This window comes from Topomyia yanbarensis, chromosome 1, assembly GCF_030247195.1.
Source record: "Topomyia yanbarensis strain Yona2022 chromosome 1, ASM3024719v1, whole genome shotgun sequence".
Classification (NCBI taxonomy): Eukaryota; Metazoa; Arthropoda; class Insecta; order Diptera; family Culicidae; genus Topomyia; species Topomyia yanbarensis.
The window spans coordinates 184,314,365-184,340,566 of NC_080670.1; the positions used below are offsets into that span (position 1 = coordinate 184,314,365).

The following is a 26,202-nucleotide window of genomic DNA, read 5'->3' on the forward strand; positions in this document are numbered from 1 at the left end:
GGCGATTAAATGAAGACATTCCCGAACCGTGTTACACACTGGTGGCCGATATTTACCTACCGTATCAAACCAACTGTTGTTGCCTTCCCGAGAGCCGGTTTAACAAGCTTTGTTCTCAAGAACACACAGACACACCGCAACTGCTCAATATGCTATCCGTTCTCGGCTCTCCGGGAAAACTCAGCTGCACTTCATTGCTTCCCATTCTTGCCTGGCGTGGCGCGCGTGGCAGAATCGTGCGATTCACGTACGTACCAACCCGACATGTACACTTACGTCTACTCGCAGGTTCCTCTATCCTGCATATATATACTACTGGCAGGACTCGCTCGGGGATCAGTCTGCGAGAAACCGTTGTTCCGATGCCATGTCTCCGCGTTCGGCTGCGGCAGTTGATCCAGTACATAAAAAGGAGGTCTACATAGTTTCACAGCACAGTACATAGCAGTAGTTGGTTGGGTGGCTAGGGTAGTGTAGTGACTGAGTGGCAGCGCAGCAATCAGCAAGTAGTAGTAGCAGCAGCAGCAGTAGAGTGACCACGAAGACGACGACAGGGTGGAAGAATGAAACAGTGTTCTAAATGTGTGCTACAACCTAGGCTAATTCGGTTTACGGAAAGGTGCACTGCTGAAGGATATATGTCGCGCGGAGACCCGCTAACCCGCGGAAGTGTTTGTGGGGAGGTGGCTTTCGTCGTGTCAATGTGTATTGTAGTTTAGTAGTAGGTATCTTCGTCTTCGTCGTTCATAAATCGTTGACAGATTTTTTTTAGTGCAGTTCTGGAGTAGTGGCTTAAGAGTTTGAAATCAGCGAATGCAAATGAAAAGAACGTGTAAAGTGCTCCTCTGGTCAGATTTGAGGTGAAAACGGTGTGCTAGACGTTGTGTCTCTCCTGTTGATAGTGGAAAGGATGAACCGTTTACATAACAACAGAGAGAACGGCGGAAAACGTGGGAACCAAACAGGGAGTGAAATTGTAACCTTTTCCCGCTCGACGACGGCGGTGATGATGATGATGATGATGATGATGATTGGAAGCTCTTTAGCGGACGAGCATGGTGAAAATAATGAGTGGTAAATACGATAATAACGTGCACGTTCTGAGGAAATCGATTGGACGGGAAAATTGGAGCGATTTTTTTTTGTGTCCAGCCTAGAACGATGCTGGTTCAGGTGGTGGTGGTGGTGGTGGTAGTAGCTGTACATTAGCTTTTACATTCAAACAGTAGTTGAGTGTTTCGTCGTCATTGTGCGTGTTTGTGACTACATTTCGTTTGATAGGCTTAAATGATATCACTTAGTAGTGCATTGTAGTGCTTGATTCTATTGATTTTTTCCCAAACATATAATTCCATGTGTGAAATCTGCTTACCAATTCAAATCAAATAGTAGTAGTTACAGTAGTATTACAAGTTACCGTTCATAGTTCAAAGCGACAAAAGTTTCAAGTGAAGTGAATCCTTGAAGTTACATTAGTGAAAAACTACAGTTTTCCTGCGAAACTGTTGATTTTAAATCACAACCTGAAAAGGCAACTTGTGTATAGTAACGCGAAAAAACACTACTCCTGCTGGAAACGTCAGTTATCGATTTTCCCGTCGTTTCAGCTGAGATCTACAAACAGAGGGATTTAAATGTTGCGGTGGTGAGGAGCTAAACGTAAGTTTTATTTATGTTTGACGGTAGTTGTTTTGCTTACTTGTTCGTTCTTGTTCGCCCGAGTAGTATGGCGTAAAGTTTTCAACAGCTTTTCCTCGATTAAGGTAGAGGGATGGGGGTGGGAGTAACGATTGAGACATGTTTCGAATCCGATCCTACCAAAGTACTCTCGAGTTCTCTGGATCGTTGAGGTGGGATTGTGGTGCTGCTCGTGAAATGATTTATGTATTGAAAATTCAATCGGTTACGACATATGAAGACAGGGCATGTTTAGGGGATAACAATTGAAGTGATGAATAACCTGTGAAGTACAATTCACTCATTGTTGGGTTGTTTTGTGTCGGTAACATATCACCTTACTTTATTCTTGAAGGGGAAAAGAAGATTATTTTGAGCATGAAATATTAATATTTCGATTAGGTAACATATTTGGTATGCGACAAGCCAAATTGTGCTAAGCGTCAAACAATACTCTCGAGAAATTTTGTGCAAAATTCTATCGTCGATAGGTTTTGGTTGATATTTTCTTTTAAAAATCCAAAAAATATCAGAGCAAAATTAAATGTCAACCAATATAATTTTATTGGTAAACTTTTATATACTTCAGTCTACTTTCTAATCTCGTCCAGAGCAGAAACAAAAAAAAATCTCTGTTATAGCTATCAATAAACTTAGCAATAGATTTCCACTACTTTGTTGCTTATCCACTGCACAGACAGTACAGTATAGTTCCTCTGGCTAAGCATTGAAATCAGAAAATCACAGAAGTAGCAGGTGCCTCTACTACAAGAATTACCATTGACAACTCCAAATGTGCGCTTGGTGGAACAGTTAATAAAAGTGGAATCGGCGGTAATCCTCACGGAAGTGGCTACATCGTGAGTGTAATATGGTAGTAATAAAGTTCAGAAGTTTGGCCGAGGCTAGAATAAACATTGTCAAGAACTTCATGCAACACAACATCAAATAATCCAAGATTCCCGTGTATATGGGTGATGATGAAATCAAGGTAGTTAAAATGTTAAATGTTGTGAAAGGTTAGTTTAATTATATTGCTCATCAAAAGCTTTGAATAGTACCGAAAATACCAGCACTTTTATTCATTCAGTACCGGTATTTCAGTACCAAAAATACTACATAGGATTGGGGTACTACCAGTACCACAACACTATGTTCCACGTAACCGGTATTCTTCTTGCCCACGCTACTTTTTTCATTGTATTTTTTACGCAAATAAGCAAATAAATACGAGATACACTCGAATTATCATATGATTTTAACATGAGACGATGTGTGTAGTGAGGAACAAAGGTCGTTTCTTCAACTACGGCATTACCAACGTACACTGTTCATATAAAATGAGACTCGAACGCGTATATAGGAAAAGGAGGCAAGGTACAAACCGGTGATCGAACCGAATAGTCTGCACAACGTTACGTAAGACAAATTCTTTTCTTGCAGTATAACCCAAGCAGAGCCTTAGCGAGGTCTTCTGGCGCCCTTGGCAAAGTCTCAGTTCTGCGCCCCTTTGTTTTTTTTTGTTTATTTCTGTCGGCCTATGGTTGGTGGATTGTTGATTTTCTTCCACCTCGACCGGATTATCACTGACAACTAAAAAAAACTGCACTGCAAATGTAAACAACGTACTCTACAGAGAAACTGGGCTAAATTTGGTTTATTTCAGCCATGTATGAAAAAAGTTACGCACGTTTGAATTTGTCACATTAATTCACCCTTTGCGAAGTATATTACAAAACAAAGATGCTTTCATGATCTGTTCCTCATTTAGGTTTTTTCACATTCTTCGTGCCAGTTGTATGTATGTATGTATGTATGTATGTAAGTAGCCACCATCTTAGCTTGAGTCTTGCTCTGCATGCGGCTCCACTTAACAGTACGCTCAAATTTCGTTACCATTCGGCGTTCAGCATACCGCTGTATAAAGAGCCAAAAGGGGGGTGGCGGACCCGTAGGCAAATACACCTACTCAGTATCCGCGGGCATCAAAGAATCTCCTTCCAACAGTAAGATCCAGCAGATTGAATAACGAATTTTGCAATACTTGTCAAGCTTTCCACGAGATGGTTTGTTGTAGAAGAGCGCGTCAAATTGTTTACAACTGTTGGAGAGAAATGTATCTGTCGCGAACGACGAACACTTTTCCTCCTTGACTCTGATTGGCTTCCACTTCATTGTCCAGTTGTAACTTCAATGATGCCCTGATGCACCCTCCTCACCCTTTCTTCATATGCATATAATGTCAATATATATAAATCAATCAATATATAATGTAATATAATATAATGCAATATAATATAATATAGCTTAATGCAATATAATTCAATGTAATAATATTCAATGTAATAATATAATTCAATGTAATAAAATATAGATGTAATATAATATAATCTGTGTATATATAAAAGTCAATGTTTGTATATATGTGATCCATGGTGATGCGATGTGATTTATGTTACTACCACCTATTATAGCAGGACCACCGCCCATAGCACTGAGCAGTCCTAGCACAACAATTTGATCAAGCATGATTGGCTACTCCACTCTTCCTGTCCAAATCGCTTCAACCAACTCCCAATTTCCATACATTTTATATATCTAGCATGTGGTTACATAACGAAAAATTATGATTGCATATATGAATAATAATACAACGTTATCAATAAGATCTGTATATGTAGATATTGTAAATTACGGTACCGCTTTAGCTGAAAAAATAATAAAAACAACATACAATGTAGTGTATATTAAATAAATGGTAATAATGAATGCTTTGAGGTGATGTATTCCGCCCTGAAAAACGAAAAATGTTTAACCTAATCCAAATAGTATATACGTAACAAATATAATCAAATGGAGTATGTAATGAATATAATATGTACACCTAAAATATAATGATTGTGGTACGAAAATTAAGTGCATTTACATACAGAATGAGATTAGTGGATATAACACATATCCACATACAATAAAATAATAAAAATTATAAATATGAAAATTATGGCATATAAATATAAGAAATTTAAAAAAATGTGGCAAATTGTTATGACACCGAACGCTTAATAGTTCTTCTAACCTAGTAATTACATAATATATGAGACAGTTAGGTATAATGCGGCAGTCATATAACGAAATCAATATTTACAATAATTGTCATTCATCTGAGTACTATAACGAATATGAAATATACAATGGATACAATGCATGTAATAAATTTAACGAGCGTGATTAATATATACTGAATGCCATTGAAATTTGATCTCCATTGCATGTCTACGGATACGTCCTTAGAATGAGTTAAAATAATGCAGCAATTATACGTGGAACTTTCTGTGTATATTTAATTTATAGTACTGTGGTTGCAGTGTGTGTTTCGGAGGTAATCCCACATTTTATAAATATTAACAAATCTGTTAGGTATACCCACTAGCTAAATGACCAAAAATAAAAAAAAATATCTCCATTCAATGCCAACTTGGTTATTTCTTCAGTGATTGGTGATCCTTACGGTAGTTCCCGATTGATTCCTGAAACTATTAGGTTATCGTACCCCTACCTACCCAGTAGTAATTTGCATATAAAAATATGTAATATAATAAGTATAGTGAATGTAACGAAATCAATATATACAGTCTATTTAATCAATAACATGTGTTGAATATAAAGGCATTAGTGAGAATAAGGCATAGAGCTAAATTAATTTGTAAAAAACTAATAACTAAATATAACTAAATAATTTTTTCGCATTCTATTGATTGTAAGGCAAGAAATTATCGAATTAGTGAGGCACCTTGCTTAGTATGGTGAAAATAGGCTCATCACCCTATATATTGAACGAACTTTGACATCGTTGCATACTATTTACATAGTCTCCTATGCTTTCAATTATGTGCAGCAATCTTGTTATACCTCAGTTATCAGTAGTTGTTTCGGTAGATGAAGAAAACAACGTCAAAGAATAATAGTTAAAATGGGGCAATAAGAATTTAAATAATAAACAATTAAAACTTCAGTTGATAGTGCTATACAGTAGTTATATTGCAGCCCGTTGGATTAATATGCGCTCCGTTGAGCGCTAGTAAAGTATCCGTGGACATTGGATTCCCCTAAAACTAATAAATAAAAACGGTAGCAAACAGCACCTCTTCTCTCACGATCAAACACAGCTGATTCCCAAAAGTCTCACAACTTCCCCCAACACACTTCTACATCGTTTTTCTATTTGGTATCGAAAAACTAGTTCAGTTTTTATCGGTTTTTACTGTGCTGCATCATTCAATATCCGCACACCGCTGTATGGGCCGATGAGCTTTTGCTGTCCAACTTGACACTAATCCCACTAGATCGCCACATGTGCGCCTGTACCACTAAATAGCTATAACACTACACATTCAATCAACACTCACACACTCCGCATCTTACATATCCAGTCATCATAACACTTGCTCTGTCGCTGAATACGTTACCTGACGGCACACTTTATATAAGTGCGAACGAAAACACGCACACAGTCATGAAACGAACTCACCCGAAAATGAAACCAGTACAGTACTCAATTACTGATAGGCCTGCCGTATACTTTCTGCTTCCGCGAGTAGCTCTAATGCAACGCACAACTTTTGCTTAATTTGTTTTGCATTCAGTCATCGTATGACCGAAAACAGTCGATGCACACACTTTGCCTAAACTCCTCGCGTTCTTTCACATTACCACTTTATTCGAATTCAAATCACTATAAAAACTTCGGTGGCAGTTAATGTATGTAGCACTATGCCATCCGATTCGACCGAACAAGAAAAACCGCACGCGCAGAGCTAGTCGAAAAAGCACCCGTCGTCTTCGGCTTACCAAACCGAACTGGATTTTCACATTCTTCGTGCCAGTTGTTTAAAAAATCGGTATCTTCCAGCCGTATAACGAGTGAAGATAGGTATAATATTTTTGCATTACTATCCTCTAACTTGTCTTTCAAGTAATTATATCTTCCGTAATTGCTGTTTCTTCCTTCGTATTCCTTACGCTTCCAGTTTGCGCCGGACTCGAAGTCCATATGTAAATTAACTCTTCTGATAAAATTCAGCTGATGGTAAAACACTGTCGAACCATCTTCTTCGATCCTCTTTCAGATCAAAGATAAACCGTTAAGCATTCTACATATTTTGGAAAGATCTGACGCCGAAATATTCAGCCGTGAAGTAGTAGGTAGTTGGAAAATCGATTGCCTTGGACGCAGCTCACCTGGATTCAATTTCCAATCCCGCACATAGGGTTAGAGATTTTTCCAAAAGAGATTTCTCTAACCCGAAAAGAGGCGAATGACCCTAACAATAAAACCTTTACATAAAAAAAAATAATGTTATTGGCGGTAAGTCTTTAACGAAGGGCTATCGCCTCTACATACCCGCTCACAAAGTTGAGATCGATGGTGTGTCCACCCATTCGATTTCGCTGTTTCAAGAATCCCCGTCAGTGTAGATTTTACATGGCTATCGTACAGGACGGAGAAAATTAAGCGTCCCTCAAACTTGTATTGCAAGACCTTGTAAACGAACAGTTATGCCTAATTGCGTCTTGTTCGACAAGATTCGTCTCTGCCTGTTCCACTATGTGTACCACGCATTTTGCATTGCACTAAACACAAACGGGTGGAGCATTGTAACAATAAGCTTTCGACGTGTCAAGTGCGCAGAAAAAGATTAGAATGACTCTTGCAATGGAAATGCTGAAAAATGTGCCTATTGTGGAAAGAATCCACATAATCTGTTACCATGCCCCGCATACAAACTGCGCCTGGAGAATCTGAAGCGTTCTCTTAAAAGATACTATAATCAGTATTTTGCAGAAATACTGAAGCGAGCTACGCCACTCACTACGACAAATCGTTATGCATTCTTGACCTAGAAATAGTGCGGCTCTGACGATCCCCTTATGAGGACATCAGTAACTGCTCCTAAAAACTATGAGCTGATGAGTAATTAGTAAGATCGACAAACAGACGTCAAATATAACAGTTCGAGATAGCGCTGAAATAAAGCCGAAGCAAACAGCTTTTGGTCTTGGAAATTTGAGATCAAACTAAAAGTTTCTCACTTAAAATGCACCAGTTCACTTTCTACACGTCCCCGAACCGGTCACATTAAATACACAAATCATCTGTCGGAAAATATAACAAAAATTTACCTCACCAAAAATTCGTGCAAAAAGAGGCAATAGTAAACAAAGAACCGTTATTTTTTCCTTGCAAAAAGCAATGTGAGCAAGAAGAACGAATCACAACACAAGGCGCTTAGACTAAAATTGATTGTCGATTGATTTCAAAGGTTGCAAAATTCGGCCATCTATAAGCGAAGTGTTATTGATTGAAAGAAACAATGTGGCTTTTTCCAAAGTTGGCAATCGACTTTATTCAGTTTCATCATATCAGGAACAACACTAAACGAAACAATATAACTGGACATGTGCAAACTGCATAAAGTATTCCAGAAAATATAAACAGCAGTGCGCTTCGTTTATCGTTACACATTATGGAGTATGCGCGATGAAATTTTGGCTACTCTAGACAACTTCCCTATAATACCATACTCCAACCTTCTTCCTTCTTGATGGCGGCAGTCTAGTCTACACATACACAGCCAATACATGTAGGGATCCTGGAAAATTGCAGACGTTAAAGCGGCCAGACCAACTGTGCAGCGTACAAAATAAAGATGATTCAAAATTATACGGCAATCAAATTATTCATTCAATGAATAATTTAATCAACGGTTTATTTTGAACCTTGAATAAGGAAGAAACGTGGACAACCGTACACAACCGTTTCAATTTGTTGGGGGTTTGCTAAATCGTTGGGAGTGACTTTGCTAAGAGGGTTTATGTCACTCCTTTCGTTCCTTGGATGGGACAGAGGTATTTAGCCCTATCCTGGCTAATGAGCCATGTTATGGCGCCTTTACTCGCTCTCTGAAATAATGATAGAGTAAATTGACGAAATGATAGAGAAACTTGACTAAACATAAAGACAAAAACGCTTAAACAACTAAAAGCGCGCAAAATATTTTCACTCATTTAATCATCTAATGAAAAGTGATTCTAATTTCAATACTGCGAGTTTTGATTTAATCACTATTTTGTTGGCATACTATTGGTAGGTATGACTTTTGAGAGAAATACTACAGAAGCACGTAATCAAGTTCACGTCAAATTTTGGGAAAGATTAGATATCAATAAATACATATAGTAATATTTGCATAATAAAATAATCAGAACGAGCTCACCGATAATAAATCTGGAGACTAAGAAAATCCTACTTAAAAGACACATCCTCTTTGTTTCGATTCCTAAGGCAGCTTTGGTGTATGTCACCCCTTTCATTTTGTCGGCAACTGCTGAGATGCTTTGAAAGGGACCATGTCCGGCGACGAAACACCACAGCCGGCATATCTGTTGGAGCCGACAAAAGCCAGCATAGTATTCAATAGTGCCATCACCATTGCTCATGCTGTCGTGTCGGCGTCGATTGTGACTGGATGCTCCGTGCCAATGAAGACTTTGAAGACGATATGGTAGTTGCAAAGTGTCACTACCGCTGCCGTGTGGGAGCTCTCCGGCGAAACGTCAGTATCAGTGTTGCACACTGCAATCGCATCGGGTCTAAGGGCCAGTCACCCCCTCCTCCTTTGTTGCCAAAAAGGTGGCAGCAGAACCTGCCACTATCACAGATAAGTCATCGAAGAATCTCGAGGATTCACACACAGGCGACTTGACCACCGTGCTCCGGTGGTTATTCACTGGCTAGTACAGCTCCATGCACCACTTTTAAAACCATCCTGCATTTATTCGACGGAAATTTTTGCTCGTGAAAAAAGCGACAGTTGAAACCTCACGTCCATCTCTCACCAGAGCCTACTCCTTAAAGCATCACAAATAAAAATATGTCAAAAAATTTGATATTTCTTCAGCGATTTTTCAAAAAGACATATCTACAATGAGTTACTCTTTGTTTACTTTCTCTTCTGTTAATAATTTGGTCGTTTTAGCATTTATCCCTCAACTGTTTGCATAATATGCTAGCCTAAACCACCGTCTTTCGATCAGTACTTTAAAATAAGTGAAAAGTGTTGTAGTGACGCCGTAAAAATCAAAAGAGAAAGTAAACAAAGAGAGTCACTCATTGTAGATATGTCATTTTGAATAAAAGCTCTAGAGTTCTGAATTTTACCGATAACGAATCTATTTTTATTTTATTCCTAAGAATTTTCCACGTTCGACATAGTACTTTTCATGAAAATTGATTGAAGAATAATAGAGATATATGCACGAGAAAATAATAAAATTTAATATGAATGACAAAAGGTTCTATATTCTAAGTAGGTACCCAATTGCTCGTATTTGGACAAAGGTTGCAAACGTTCCGTTAGATTTCTGAGATTTTTTCACATTGGAAAAACAGCAAAATATGTATGATTTGCAGCACGGAGCAGATTTTTCTTAAAAATGGGTTGTTTTGGGGACAAAATAACGCTGTATCCCACTTTCCAGTATTTTTCAAGAAACAAAAATATCTCCATTCAAATACTAAGGCTATTTCCTTTAAATTGTAATTTTCTGAGTGCTACTTTGAAAGTTATAGCATTTAATAATGTTTTCCTCCTTATTTTTACCACAGTACCAATTTCAAAAACTTCTAGCGAAGTGGGCGGGGTCTACAATTATCCAAATGACGTGAAATTTGGCATCTGAGCTTACATTCGTCACAATATGAAAGAGGAGGGGGGACTTTGAGTATTCAAAAATGAGCCATTTTTTGCAATGCCCTAATGTGTGTAGTGAAGCTCAAAAGCCGTTTCTTCAACTACACTATCATTAACGTGCACTGTCTGCGTGAAGTGAGACCGAGGACGACAGAGAAGTATTTAACGCGCAGCTTAACTATGGCATCTGTATGCGGCGGCATGTTAAGCTCGTTATCGGCAACAGAATCGCCCAGGTGGTCCGGGTGGTGATCGACCCGGACCTGGACGTATGACAACACCCAACGATGAGTGAACTTCGTAGCCTCCCTAGAAATGGTTGTCCAAAGAACCTTCATCTGTAGCGCTATCCTCTAAGTAAGCTCCACGAATTTAAATTGCACATACATTAGTTAAGTATTTTTTTTTTTATTTCGGTAGTCTGCTATCGACACAGAACGGAACCTACATATTAACAGCAAACAGATTAGCCACTTGACTTGGTCCAAAACTCGATTTGCGGTTTAGAGCACCCGACGGAAAGTCGATAGTATTAATTGTAGCGTAAGTCACACCCACATTTGATTCGCTACTGATAAGGCGTCTGCCGCTTGATTTGTTTTAAATTTTTAATAGTATCGAATTATGAGTAAACCCAATGTGCAAAAAATTGCATTGCCGACATCTTGTTAGCAACGAATCGGTTATGGGTGTGGCTTGTGCGACGAAATTTAGAATCTTTCCACCAAAAATGCCTGACGGGTGAATTTCAATTACTTTCGGATAAGATTATATTATCATATTGGTAATAGATTATGCAATAACGGTATTAAACCCATATTACCGAAAAGATACTAAACGGTGGAATGGTAAACATCGGTAGCTGTACATGTATGTGCATAACACAAATAAATAGTTTTTTTATTATGTGTCAACCTCGGCTCTGTTCGTATGTGATTGTATTAGTACCGAGCCAAACTAGCCGGAGTTCTGGCTGGTTTCTGCTGGAATTTTGAATTCATAAATCTAAACTAGTTTAGTCTGGATCAGGATCGGTTTCCGAATCCGGACCAGTAACCCATCCTTTTTCTTCTTACCAGGTCCAGAGCTAAGCAAGGCCCAGATTTGGCGTTTAGATCCAGATAATTCTGGATCTGAACCCTCGGTTCAGATACATCCGTAGTTCTTGCTTTCCGTATATGACAGTAAGGATTGTTCATATATAGTGACAAGAAAAAATAAATAACCCCTATCGGGCCACCTCTTAGTCGATTCCTAATTCCACCAGGAAGGTCTGCTTCAAATTTGAGCCAAATCGGACAAGTCCAGCTATCGAACCAACGTGCTCGAAGTTTGTATGGGGCTTTTCGACAATTTACATACATGGAGCAAACCCACTAGCTCCCATTTCCTCCGCTAAGTGGCACCGTATGCACCAATTTATTACTGCAAGAGAAAATAAGAAAGATAATTTTATTGTCTACAAATTTGTCGAAGATTGCAAATTAATCCAACTTCCTTAGTAGAAGTCAGTGAACTTTCAATGTAGTGATGATTGAGTCAGTTTTGCATGGGGCCTAACAGCACTTGGTGGTCAATCAGTAGTCGATTCTGACACTTATTTTTTGCGAGAAATTGAAAATTAGCTGAATAGTATGTTTGAAAAATGTTTCGTACATGATAAGAGTCATCTTTAAGCTAGAAAATTTTAGTTCCACATTTCATCACGTAGGGAGCGCCATCAACAACTTCTCAACGGTAAGAGATAGAAATTAGACGTGTTTTACAAAGATGTAGAACAAGTCTTTTCAGTAGTTCTTGTGTACATATGCATATTCTACCTTCCTTTAAAAGTTAGTGTTGGCGCTCTCTATGCGGTGAAATATCGACCTAAAATTTTGTGGTCAAAAGATGACTCATATCATGTACTACAATAGTTTTTTTGTTTCTTTTATAGAGGTTTCAATCTTAAGGTCATTCGCCTCTTCGGGTTAGAAAAATCTTTTATGAAAAATTTCTAACCCTACGTGCGTGGTCGGGACTCGAGCCCAGGTGCGCTGCGTACAAGGCAATCGATTTACCAACTACGCTACGCCCACCCCTCACTAAAATAGCTCCAATCATTCCAATCAGCTGAACCCAACTATTATTTCGCAAAAAAATAAAGTTCGTGGGAATCGACTACAGATTCATCATCAAGATTCTTCTTGCACTGTTTGTATGCAGGACATGTCGGCAACATGTCGGGCATGTGGATTTCCCTCACTGTTGAGCCACTTTTCAACATCACTTCCACAGGAATCATCCACGTGATTCTCACCACATTTCCCACAACGAGCCTTATTGCTGCAATGGGAAGCTGTGTGTCCCAATTGTTTGTAATTAATACAGTTCACGACCCGCGGCATAAAAAGGCGAACAGGTAGACGAACCTGGTTAAAGAGAAGGTAGTTAGGTCAGGGGTAGGTTGTGGCTGTCAAATATTTTGCGCGTACCCAACATCTCGCCTCGGTCCAGCACTTTGGACCCCGTTTTTTGGTTACTTACTTGGTTTTTGGAATATAGGGAAAGCGGTTTCGCATGCCTCGTGTACTAGTCGTTGACATATTTGTAAAAGATATTATTTATTGCTGTTTAACCGTGATAATCAGGTCCGGTCCAGCTGATGTTGAGTGCGAAATACTTGGTAGACAGCGTCCCCCTGAGGTAGGGCACACCCGGTGAAGGTCGCTCTATAAAAGTCTGAGTTGACGTATGTCCTCTTCCCATCAGCTGCGACCGATGATGAATGCAAACGTTTGCACTCCGGTATCTTCACTAGCTGGAGCGTGGAATCTTTAAAACAGCCAACAGTGTCAGCAGATCTACGCAATTCAAACTCGAGTCGAAGACTTCCCCGGCACAACCCAATTTGATGGTACATATACTCTGTACTCCTTCGTAAAAGGCCCGTAGCCAGCAATATCATTTACCTTATTCAAACTATTTACCACCACCCGAAGCTTATTAGGGCGAATGTTCGATATTTCGCGGCCGAATATCGCTCCGTCAAGATTCGAGAAATCTGTAATAAATTCCAGCAATTGTAGTAAGCTCACAAGGAACGAAACACTGTTACTGCTCTGCTGGTCGATTAACGGTTAACGCGCACACACAAAAGAAAAAAAGTACAAAAACCTCGAAGAGGGGGAGAATGCATAAGATACCCTTATAAGCGGATTAGCACTATGTATGATTTGTTGCTATACACTGCACGGAGAAGAAAGACTGACCGATCGCTCCGAGAGTCATCGTACGAATGAGTGGTGTTCTTGGATTTGATATCGTTTCCGCGTCACATATTTTTGTCTCTAAAAATGAACACAAATTGGAAAATTTTTAATAAAATTCAGAGATATCAAATCTACGTAATTCAATAAGAAGTACCTACGTGACGAATGAAACCCTTTTTCATTGAAGTCACGCAAATAAAACACACGATGTACCGAAAGAAAAGCGTCAATTAAATGCTTCCAAAAAAGATAAACTAGAATTAACAAATATGAAACCATAGCTTAATCTTGAACCAGCGAGCGCCGGGACCACAAGCAAATGTTTGATTAGTCGATAGATTTTTTACAATTACCAAAAATTGACAGTTCTGCGAGTTGCAATCGATTCTATAATTCATAATGTCCAACTGTAGGACTCCCCAAACCACTCGCCGGCCCAGTTCCGGCCCTAAGTTGCAGTTCCTCCTGCGCTCAACGACCTAAACAGCAACAAAATATGAATGATTAATTTCACGACACGAGCACATTTCCGGGAAATATCGACCGAATGGATTATGCATTGAGCTCAACTCGGCCCTGACTTGATAAACATAGTTCTTCTTTTTTGTCGATTTCAACACAAACACTCACATGCTCAGCGAAACAGTAGGAAACAGTAGGGTAGTTTTTAGGCTGAATTCCAGCCGCATCCAGCCCTTCGCCCGAGCCGCGGTCGATCGGTCGGTCACTGGTGGTGGTGGTGGCAGAAGGCATGCAATTTGTTTGCTTCTCATTAGAGTGCTGCTGGCTGCTAGCGAATGTCTACTGTTCAGCTTTCTGCACATATACCTACTATAGTCCTGTGCCAAACACCGAAAGGGGTGGCTGGCCAGTAGTAGAAAATATGCAGCAGGAAAGTCACTTGACCTGATTCAACGAGTTATTTTTACGGCGTGTGTTGAGTTGAGCATATTTGTGTGTTCGAACCGGGAAAATGATGGCCACGGTGCATTCGATTGTTTTCCATTAAATTATTCCAATTTCGGTGCATGTCTGTGTGTTTTTGATAATATTGGTATAACACCCAAATTAAAGTGCGATGTGCTCACAATTGACAATGTAACATTACGACTTTGCCAAAAAACGCAAAAAAAATTATCGAACGTCGTTTGGAACGCTGCGAAAAATCGCCTCCTGGTTTAATAATTCAATTCCTACCTACCTCTTCAACAGTATTCATTGAAATTCTCTCGATGGCTGGATCACTGCCAGATAAATTCTCAAAAACAATCCAATTTATCACTAATTATGAGTACTTAACGCACAAATGTATTATTGTTTGGATAAAAAGCAGTGCCCGAATAAATTTGACGTCTATACTCAATCGACGCCTATTTCGATATCCATCGTTAACAATATCGTTTTCAGTGCGGCCAATTCGTTTTGTTCTCTTCCTTATTTCAGTTGATGGTATACATGTTGATTTTAAGGGGATTATCTTTCTGTGCGGATCAATAGAAGAAAAATTTAATTGGATTTTATTTTTCGCCAGGTACCTCAAGTTTACAATTTGCAGAGGAAAACTGTGCGCGTTGGTGTGTGTGCCGGATAACTTGTTCGCATTACCTGTCACAATATTTCCATCACTAGCATCGCTAAAGCATGCTAAATTAGCATCCTGACAGCCAAGCGGAAAATTGTTTCCCGCTTTTCGATCTGTTTCCCCGTAACACTGCCTTCGTACAATAAGTATTGTTGACTTAGAGTCAAAATTTATAAAAAAAATCGCATTTACAACACGAGCTCAAACTAAGGTGTACTATAATCTATCAGTTTCTGTCGGTACACCCATATATCACCGAGTAAAAAACCATAACGCTATATGATTCCCCGGCTAAAGCCAACACTTTGTCTCGAATGATAGATACATATGAAACAACAATCCTAACTCGTATGAGAACATTTACAAAACAAATTTTCACTCACTTCGTTGCCATTAAGCTAACCAACATTTGAAACTTGTTCTAAATGGGAAAATGCATCCCCAGAGTAGAACAAACGTGTAGCCAAAGTACGTAAGAAGCGTTAAAGTGTACTCTGTTCCCGCAAAATGGCTATTTCTGGACCCACCGAACATCTACTTCTGCTAGCGACTAGCTCATCTTGACACCCGACAGTTGTTCATTTTCCTTCCTTTCCTTGCATATGTGTATAGGGATTATATATGTGTCTTGATACTAATTTGACTTCTAACTCGCCATTCGAAGAAACATAGAGAACAGACTTCCATGTTCTAAAAAAATATAAAATATAAAATTTGGAATTGAAATCTTTTATAATATTACGCACCTTCATTTCAAAACACGTATCGGCCATTTTGAATCAACGGTCTACTAGATCAAGTCTCTGATCTCTGATGACATGTACCGAACTACAACACTAGAACGGATCGTTAATTTCCACACAACTCAAAAGCTCGAGATGGACGACTGTTCTCAGTTGAGGGGGGGTGGCGGGGCGAAGCATCCGGTCCGGGGCGAGCTTCACTTTCTGCTGCTGACGACGACAACAAATGTACGTATAATTAATGTATGCACTTTCATGTATGTACGTACCCCTCTTGGTATTTGCTGCTTTCCCGGGTGAGTCGAGAAAATGAATGTGCATCATAGCAACACCGGTAGTCCCTAGAATTTTCATCCTAATAGGCGGAGTTTATCGGTGCAAACATGTTCCAACTTTGGATGAAGTGTTGATTTGCGTTCCCATAAGCCAACTGTTGCCATAGTTGTTCTATATTATATCTGGACTCGGTCGGGTACAAATCAGTCACTGCACTTTTGTGTTCGTGATTTGATATGCATTCAATTGTCTGTTTCTCGGTACGTTCCCTTGTTATTTGTAATTAATCTTGTCAAATAGTCGTTTCTTTTGACTGAGACAAGACTTTGGAAAAGTATAATTTCTGAAACTTCTTATATTTTTGATTCGAATCTGACATTTCAAAAAAAAAATCGTGTAAAAATTAAAAATATTATAAGATTAGATTTACAAATCATTACATTTTTTCAGAGTCGATGATGGTCTGGGCGTTTTCAAAATATCCATTGTTCCAGTCTCTCTCCTCCCAAAGTGCATTTTCTTGTTCACACATCACATCGGTTATTCCAGCCACGTAGAACACATACAGCGGCACCGTTCAGTTAACAAAACCATGCATGCACATGGTGTCTGGTGATGGTAAGACATTTTTGCTCGAAAAGAACGGCCTCATATACCTCTAATATTGAGATGGGATTTTGCTCGTGGCTCCACGTGCCTGGAATCTAAAGAAATATTGATTTTTTCCTCTTTTCAGGAAGGTCTATCAGGCACATCTGGCCTTATGAATATGAATCGCATTTATTTCACCTTCGATCTTTGTAAAACAATGAACTATGTTCTTCGAGAGGAAATCTATGCAGTCAGATCTCGTACAGGATTGCTCGTTTGTTGATTTGTGTTGTTTACGCTACATTTGTACATTTCTTATGTAATTAATGTATGGAGTTCACTCAAGCATTGAAAAAACAACCTTTACTGTTGCAAACTTTAGAGCGATTTGGTATGGGAGGGATAACACATATTTTTTCGTGACGTTACAATGATTTGACGAATCTTCATTCCATAAATATGTTATAACTTTATCAAATGAACGCCTACATCAAAACTTATTACATATTCCGAAAGTAGACAAAATTTCACGAAAGATTCAATCGACATAAACTGAATAAACTGGAAGAGGGTTGTTTTATGGCCAATAATATAACGTGACGTTACAATGCGTCACAAATTAAAACCTTCAGCGTATTTTATTAAAAGTCAAAATATCTGCTCAATAAGATTTTTTATCAAGAACCAATCTTCTATGAAGTATTTCTAAATAACTTACGAATAATTAGGTGTCATTAAATATAAAGTTTATTGTTTTGTTTCTTTTTAAGCATCTTTTACTTTCGTGACGTTACAATGCTCCTTTCTCAGGAAAAGCGATATCTCATTGCGTTGTAACGTCACTAAAATCATCAACTTTTCTATAACTCTGTAAATCAAGCTGGCGCTATTGTTTTGAGTGAAATTTTAAATATTTATTGCATATAGCCATGTTAATGATATTTTACTCGAATAAACATATGGGGTTGTCCAAAAATCACGATACAGTTTATTTTTTAAATTGTGGTAGAAATAATCGATCAAACCAAGAATTGTTTCTTTCATACTCATATCAATTTATTTATTTGATACGGCTCAATATGGTAGTTTAACGGAGCCGGAAAAGTAGGTTTTATAACATATTTCACAAAAGAAAATAAACTGGCAGTATTGCGTTGTTTAATTTGGAATCAGGTTTCCGATCCGAGTTTGTAGTATGATATTTGTATTGTTAAGCACTATTTAGACTCTCGGTGAAAATGAACGTGAACATGTGTTGAATACCTTCCATTGTTCACGGTGGAGGACGTCGTGAACAGTTTCATCAGCGAACACCGATTTCACGCTCAACTGGCAGTTTGTCAGAATGCAATTTGGTATTCGAAGGTGAACGTTCACCGTGAACAGCGATGACATTTATATTCACCACTCCGCATCAATTCCGCCCATCGTCGCGTTTACACTCCCGGTGAACAAGTGAAATATCCACTGCGAACATATTTCACCGTGGAATATTTAAAATGATCGGGAAATACGAATATTATTACATTGGTTCAATTATATCGAATAATTGTGCATGGATTCGCCAAGTATATTAATGAACTATGGTTTAGTTCCATTTTCATCAATTTCTATGCACTAATAAGTGAGATATTGGAAAAAACAATTTGGTTCGCATCGAGTTCACGTTCATTTTCACCGAGGGTGTAAATAGGCCTTTAGGCTTAAACAAGTGGATTTGTATGTAGACGCGAACACAATTTAAGCACCAGACAATCGATAGGGCCCAGTACACTGAAGTATTGTATACTAGAGTGGCTCGCGGTTGTATGGGAAAACTTCAAAATGAGTTAAACTAGCGGGCACAGCACTTTTTGAGTTCCTTTTGTGGTCCCAAATGCCTGTGCAAAATTTGGTAGCGATTTGTTACTTCCCGGGTTTGCGCATTGCGTTCAAAGTTTGCATGGGATTTTATATGGGGAAATCAATTATTTTGCATTTACGTTAATAAAGATAGCTATTTCACTGAATATGAAAAACCAGCTTTATAAAACTATAGTTCAAAACTTGATTAACAACTTTGTCGAAGACCGTAACTAGCTACGAGATTTCAAAAAACAGTTATACCGATCGTAAAACTTATGGTAAAATCCAAATGCAGAAATTGATTACTTTTTCCAACACTGGTGCACCACCGACATCGACATTAAAAACTTAAATAAATGAGAATATATTCATCGCGGAGACTTGGTATCTTTGAATGAAATATTCAGAATAAATTGCTAAATATCATAGACGTAGTCAGAAAATGAAAAGAAGAGGGGGGCATGTGTACTCCCCAGTCCCTTTTTATATTGTTTTGTATGTTATACTAAACTATCTAAACAGGGAGCTGGGGAGTACACAAGCCACCACCCTTCCCTCTTCTTTTCATTTTCTGACTACGTCTATGTTATTCAGCAATTCATTCTGAACATTTCATTAAAGTACCAAGTCTCTACGATGAATATATTCTCATTTATTTAAGTTTAAAGTATCGGTGGCGTGGTGTACTGTCAGTGTTGGAAAAAATAATTAATTTCTGTATTTGGATTCTACCATAAGCTTTAAATTCGTTATAACTATTTTTTGAAAACTCGTAGCTAGTTACGGTCTTCGACAAAGTTCTTAACCAAGGTTTGAACTATAGTATTATAAGGCTGGTTTTTCATATCGAATGAAATAGCGATCTTTATTAACGTAAATGCAAAATAATTGATTTCCCCATATAAAATCCCATACGAACTTTGAACGCAATGCGCAAACCCGGGAAGCAACCGACCGCTCCCAAACTTTGCACAGGCTTTTGGGACCACAAAAGGAACTCAAAAAGTGCTGTGCTGAAAAATGTCACATTCGAGCCACTCTATTGTATACGTTATAATCCGACCCTCATTATCAGAAGGCAAAAATTAAGCCCGCATGATATTAAGCCTGTTCTAATGACTCCGCCACTTCTAGTTTTCCGATCTGTTTACTTCACATCCTTGCTCTCACTTGAGTACTATGGCTCTAAGCTTCATAACTTTCCCTACCCAGTAATCTCTAGCTAATTGAATGTCGTTAAAACGTAAAAAACGCTTTTAATCGACCTAACAGTGTGATGAGACATTTCTTATAACTCTTATCACTCTCTTCGGATATTATATCGTTTGAGAACATTTAGAACTTGATGCTTCGCGATGTTTTTGATAACACATACTACATGGGATAGTGGCAGGACTCAGAGAATCACTCAAATCAGCATAGGACAACATCAGTGCTAGAAATCTCAAACCAAATCAATGGGAAGGCGAAAAAATGGCCCATAAAATAGACATACAAACGAATTATTGCTAATGCTCTTTTAATATAATATCTAAATTCCTCAATCAATGCATTGTGGTGGGAAAACTGATTTTTCTAAAGGGGTTATGTATATTGTACTGAGCCAAAAAAAATCGATTTCTTTTTAATCGATTTGAAGTTTATACTTTACTCAAATTTCCAACGCGACTGAGAAGTAAGAAATCAACGCTTTTTCTTTAAAAAACCCACCATTCCACTATGGGTCACAAGGGCGGTTTTTCGGTACAAAAATCAATAACTTCCAAACCGTTCATGTTAGAGAAATTATGTCTGAGAGAATATTTTTGGAAATTAAATTTTCTTACTTTTAAAGCAAAATGTAGCTAGGGTGGTGCTCTCAAACATTATTTTCGAAAAATTATGTTTAGAACTAAATGGTGTAGCAAGGTACTTACTTCAGCAAAGTTGTAGAAAAATGTTTTTCAAGTAACATTTTCAAATGCATCAAAGTTATAGCATTATAGCATTATCGGTTTTCATGTTATAATTATTTTTCTTCTTTATCTTAGGGTGTCATTTTAGTGTTTCTGAAAAAGTCAGTTTTTTAACTATAACTTTTTAAATAGTTAGTCTATCTTCATACTCTCTGAAGCAATTTTAGTACTTTTCATTGCGCATATTTCTGCTGAAGAATGTGAATCGATATCATTTTTCGTTATCGAATTACGATCATTTTTTTAAATAAAAATGATAGTTTTCAATGACCTCTAACTCAGAAGGTTGCAAAAACTAGCAGCTAAATTTGTACTCTTTCGAAAGTGTATCAAAAATACTATAAAATAGAGAGTATGAAGATAGACTAACTATTTAAAAAGTTATAGTTAAAAAACTGACTTTTTCAGAAACACCGTAAGTTAAAGAATAAAAATAATTATAACATAAAAACCGATAGTGCTATAACTTTAATTCATTTGAAAATGTTAACTGAAAAACATTTTTCTACAACTTTGCTGAAGTAAGTACCTTGCTATACCATTTTGTTCGAAAAATAATTTTTCGAAAAGAATGTTTGAGAGGACCACCCTAGCTACATTTTACTTTAAAAGAAAGCGAATTTAATCCCCAGAAATATTCTCTCAGCATAATTTCTCGAAAATGAACGGTTTGGGAGTTATTGATTTTTGTACCGAAAAATCGCCCTTGTGACTCATAGTGCATTCAAAGAAAATCAACAGTGCATATTTCCAGACTTGGTTTTATTTCCAATTTAGAACTATTGTGTTTTTTACATCCTAGATTGCATGATTCAGTGATCGAAACCCAAAACTTCATGAAGTATTTGAAATTATTAAATTAAAATTTGTGTTTGCTATTGAAATTGACAAAATGATTGTATATATAGTATATAGTCCCTTTGGCGATTGTTTACTTTTTCGGTCCCACCTATCAGCATTGAAGTATCGCCCTTACGTTTTTTTTACAATACCAATTTTACAATTGGTGGGGGTTTGGTGAAAATCGATCTTAATGTCTAAACGGCATAATTCCGAAACCGTAATTTTTGAAGTTTTAAAATTATGCAGAATTAATTTTTCAGAAAATAGTAACAGAGCAAATAAGTACCAAAGTCCAAAAAAATCAATTTTTGTCAAACGTTATTTTTTCGAGTTTACATCAAATCTCAATGTTTCATGCATTATAATGTCATTTGGCATCAAAAATACAAATTTGATTTTGAAAATTTTTCATTTAAGTTTATATGGGAATTTGTTGTGTGATTGCACTCTTCAACTCGTAACTCCGGAACCGGAAGTCCAATCAATAAAAAATTCAATAGCAGCCGATGGGAAGATTGTATCTTTCATTTGAGACTAACTTTGTGCAAATCGATCCAGCCATCTCTGATTAACAGAGGTCACATTTTTTCCACATACACACGTACACACACATACACACACATACATACAGACATACATACACACAGACATTTTCCGATCTCGACGAACTGAGTCGATTAGCATATGACACTCGGTCCTCCGGTGAATGAGAAAGGCAAAAACATTTTAAGCAATTGTTGAAATTTATGCATTTTTTGTTGAGCAGTTCTATGTTTCATAGAATTAAATCAATTTTAACTTCGCTTCCTATTAAATAAAGACCCTTATTACAGTACATCTCTACAAAAACGAGATCAATTTGAAAATAAATCTGAGGATTATGATTGATTACAGAACTCTGGAATTTTCTATTGGAATGTTTTCAGACAGGAATTTGATATTGATGCTATTAGACAACTGTGAAATCAAGACCAAGAGATCAGTTACATATCAGGACCCCATTCCGACAATTTATCAAAAGTCCTCATGATGTTTACAACAACAGGTTATCAATCTACGGATCAGATAATTGTTATTGTAATATTGAATTAAATCAGTCTGCATCAATAAATTTTCAACTTCAATCCAATTTTTTTTTTGGTGTTGTGGGGGGGGGGGGGGGGTTGTATGGTGTTAAACCCCAAAACCTTCTCTTGGCTACGCCGTTGCTTGGAGTTATTTATTTCGCTTCTCATTTTCCGATATGTTTCAGATCGATCCGATGGTTATAAGTTAGCAAAATTGCAGTCACAAAGTTCGCACAAATGAACATTTTTGTACTGATAAGTTATCAAGTTCCTTCCAGATAACTTGGAAGTGTTCGGTGATTATTTCTAGCGGTTGTAGATAGTAAAATGAAATACAAAATTCGTTTTATCGAAATAATGTTTGGCTTATTTCAATGGATTATTACTATATTGAACAATAAATAAGCGACAAAGAGTAATCAACAAACAACAAGCCATAACTTTTAAAGTATTCAAAATAGATATTTGAAGTCTTCAGTAACGTTATTCGCAAAAGTAAGAGCTACAAATTTGCTGAAGGCATCATTTCGATATAATCACTTCCAAAAAAATTTGTGAAAATATCTCACTCGTAGGGGGATTAATCAGCAAAAGCACAATACCAAAAGAAAGGGCATATTGCCTCCATTAAATTCTCCGAAGATACTATTGACCTAAAATAAGCCGTTTTGGCGTTAATAATAGATTACATGTTTTTGGTCATATTTCTGGCTATGGGAAATGATAAAAATCTTTCGTCCGCATTTAATGTTAAATATCTCTTTTGATAATAGTACGATTTCAACAATCTAAAGCTTGTTCGAAAGGTATTCGTTAAAGCTGTCTAAAAACATATAAATTGTTAATCTACATTGTCAATTTCGGCAGATAATTTAAAAAAACTGCAAAAAACGCCATTTTTGCGCATTCAAACATTCATATCTTGGAAACTAAACATCAGAATCAAAAACAAATTAATAGCGTTCATACTGTTTTTTAGTTATTTCATTTAAAATTGGTTTGGATAAGATCGGTTCAGCCATTGCTGAGAAACACGAATGAGAATTTGTCCGTTACATACACACACACACACAGACACACACACACACACACACACACAGACATTGTCCCAAATCGTCGAGCTGAGTCGATTGGTATATAAGACTCGGCCCTCCGGGCCTCGGAAAAAATCTTGAAAGTTTGAGCGAATTCTATACATTTCTTTTATAAGAAATGTAAAACGTTATAATAACTTTTTACTTGAGACGCCTGACCTTTAATTTGCAGTTCGTCTCCACTTGCAGACCGTAGAATCACGTGATAGGAAGGGCAATGCAACTTTTTGAATTTTAATTTAGAGAAAAGCGATTCGCTGATAAGCGTGTGATTGCTACCGCTGTCCGAGAGAGCACGTACCGGGTAACCGCTGCTCTCACAAACCTTCTGCAAAGCAAAACAAAAACCATTCGTTGGAACGAGGACGCCGAGCAGGCATTTTGTGAAATCAAAGAGCGGCTAATATCTTCACCAGTCTTGGGGAGTCATGATTTCAGCAAGGAGTTCTGTATCCAAACGGATGCTAGTGACGTTGCGGTAGCTGGGGTGCTCACAAGAACAGGATTGTGTAGAGCGGGTCATTTCATTCTACTCCCATAAACTGACAACGCCCTCAGAAGAACTACCATGCCGCAGAAAAGGAAGCGCTTGCAACCATTCTCGCCATCGATGCATTCCGTGGGTATATTGAGGGTTACCATTTCACCCTAATAACCGATTTTTCCGCGCTGACCCATATACTCAGTACAAAATGGAAGGTCGGGTCACGATGCAGTCGATGGGCATTGAATCTGCAGCAATTCGATATGACCGTCAAGCATCGTAAGGGCAAGGAGAACGTGGTTCCGTACGCCCTGTCGCGAAGCATCGCTGCTGTTCAAGAATCGTCGTGGTACGCGTCAATGTCCGACGAAGTGGCTCGCAGGCCCGATGATTTTATAGACTTCAAGATCGACGATGGTAAACTCTTCAAGTTTATCACCGTGAACGATAATCCCTGTGATACTCGCTTCGAGTGGAAAAGGATTCCCCCGCCCACTGAAGTTCCAAATATTCTTCGACAGTACCTCGACGATTGCTTTCATCCAGGCTACGACAAAACTCTTGCACGGATACGTCAAAGATTCTACTGGCCTAAGATGGCAGTTGAAATACGGCGGTACGTTCAACAGTGTGGAATGTGCAATGAAGTCAATGCCTCTTCCGTCCCTGTTGCACCTGTCATGGGAAACATGAAAATTGCCAATTCATTGGCCCCCTCCCCCGCACTCGTCGCGGTAGTCAGCACATTTTGGTGGTTTGTGACTACTTTTCGAAATGGGTAACGATTCAGCCTGTGAGGAATGTCAGTAGTGCACCCATGTGTGCAATTTTGAGAGATCAATGGTTCCAGTTTCATCTCCAAAGATTTCAAGGAGCTGTTGGATCGTTTCAAAGTTGCCCACTGGCTCAACTCACGATATCACTCACAGGCAAACCCGGTCGAAAGAGTCAACCGAACTATCAATGCTGCTATTAGGACATACGTGAGGGAGGACCAACGCCTTTGGGACAATCGTGTGTCGGAGATCGAGATGGTTTTGAATACCAGTGTTCACTCGTCGACTGGATTCACACCATACTTCATTACTCACGGTCACGAGTACTCCGAAGTTGGCACCGATCATTTACTCACCCGTCTCGATGTAAAGCTGACTTCGGAAGAGATGGAAGAACGACGATCGAAAATGTTTGAGCGAATCTACGACCTTGTCCGCAAAAATTCGGTGAAAGCTCACAATGCTTCCCAACATCACTATAACTTACGCCACAGAAAATTTTCCAAATCATTTGTAGACGGCCAGTTGGTGCATCGGAGAAATATGAAACCGTCAAGTGCTGCCCAGAATTACAATGCCAAGTACGGCCAACAATTTCTCCCATGCCGTATCAAAGCAAAAATTGGGTCGTCCTCCTATGAGCTGGAGGATTTGAAGGGCAAAAGTTTAGGGATTTGGCCGGCTGCTCATCTAAAACCTGGTTAGCATCATTTTCGCATTGCAGCTGTACGATTTCGGGTAAAAAAGTATCAAATAAAAAAACTGAAACACTAAATGATTCGCACGTTCAAATAAAACGAAAAGACAGCTGCACTATCTGCCAACACTCAGAGTCCTCCTGTATCCCCTACCGATCTCAAAGCGATCTCAAAGAAAACGGTGCAAACTTAGACGTTCAACCTAAATTAAAACAACAACAAAAACATAATTCTTGAGCGTTTTTTCAAAACATCATATCTGCAATGAGTTACTCTCTGTTTATACTTTCTCTTTCGATTTTTACGGCGTCACTATAACACTTTTCACTTATTTTACAGTACAGATCGAAAGACGGTGGTTTTAAATAGCATATTATGCAAAGAGCTGAGGGATAAATGTTAAAGTGACCGAATTATTAACAGAAGAGAAAGTAAACAAAGAGAGTAACTCATTTCAGATATGACGTTTTGAAAAAAACGCTCAAGAATTAGCAACAAAAATACTTACCAACATCTCGAATCATCCTATTTTCCATCACTAAATTAACAATCAGCATTAGCCAGCTGAGT

The 26,202-nt window shown here is 38.1% G+C and overlaps 1 protein-coding gene across 17 annotated transcripts in view; it reads left to right on the forward strand.

The window, feature by feature from the left end:
- Positions 1–347: 347 nt before the first annotated feature.
- Positions 348–26,202, forward strand: part of LOC131683943 (uncharacterized) — a 287,688-nt gene continuing 261,833 nt past the window's right edge. For 9 of the 17 annotated variants that reach the window (XR_009304600.1, XR_009304601.1, XM_058966448.1 and 6 more), the window contains exon 1: positions 353–1,659. The gene's annotated coding sequence lies outside the window, so the exon portion shown is untranslated. Of the gene's footprint in view, positions 1,660–26,202 lie in introns of all 17 variants that reach the window. The other 8 variants (XM_058966412.1, XM_058966359.1, XM_058966367.1 and 5 more) reach the window with 8 other exon arrangements.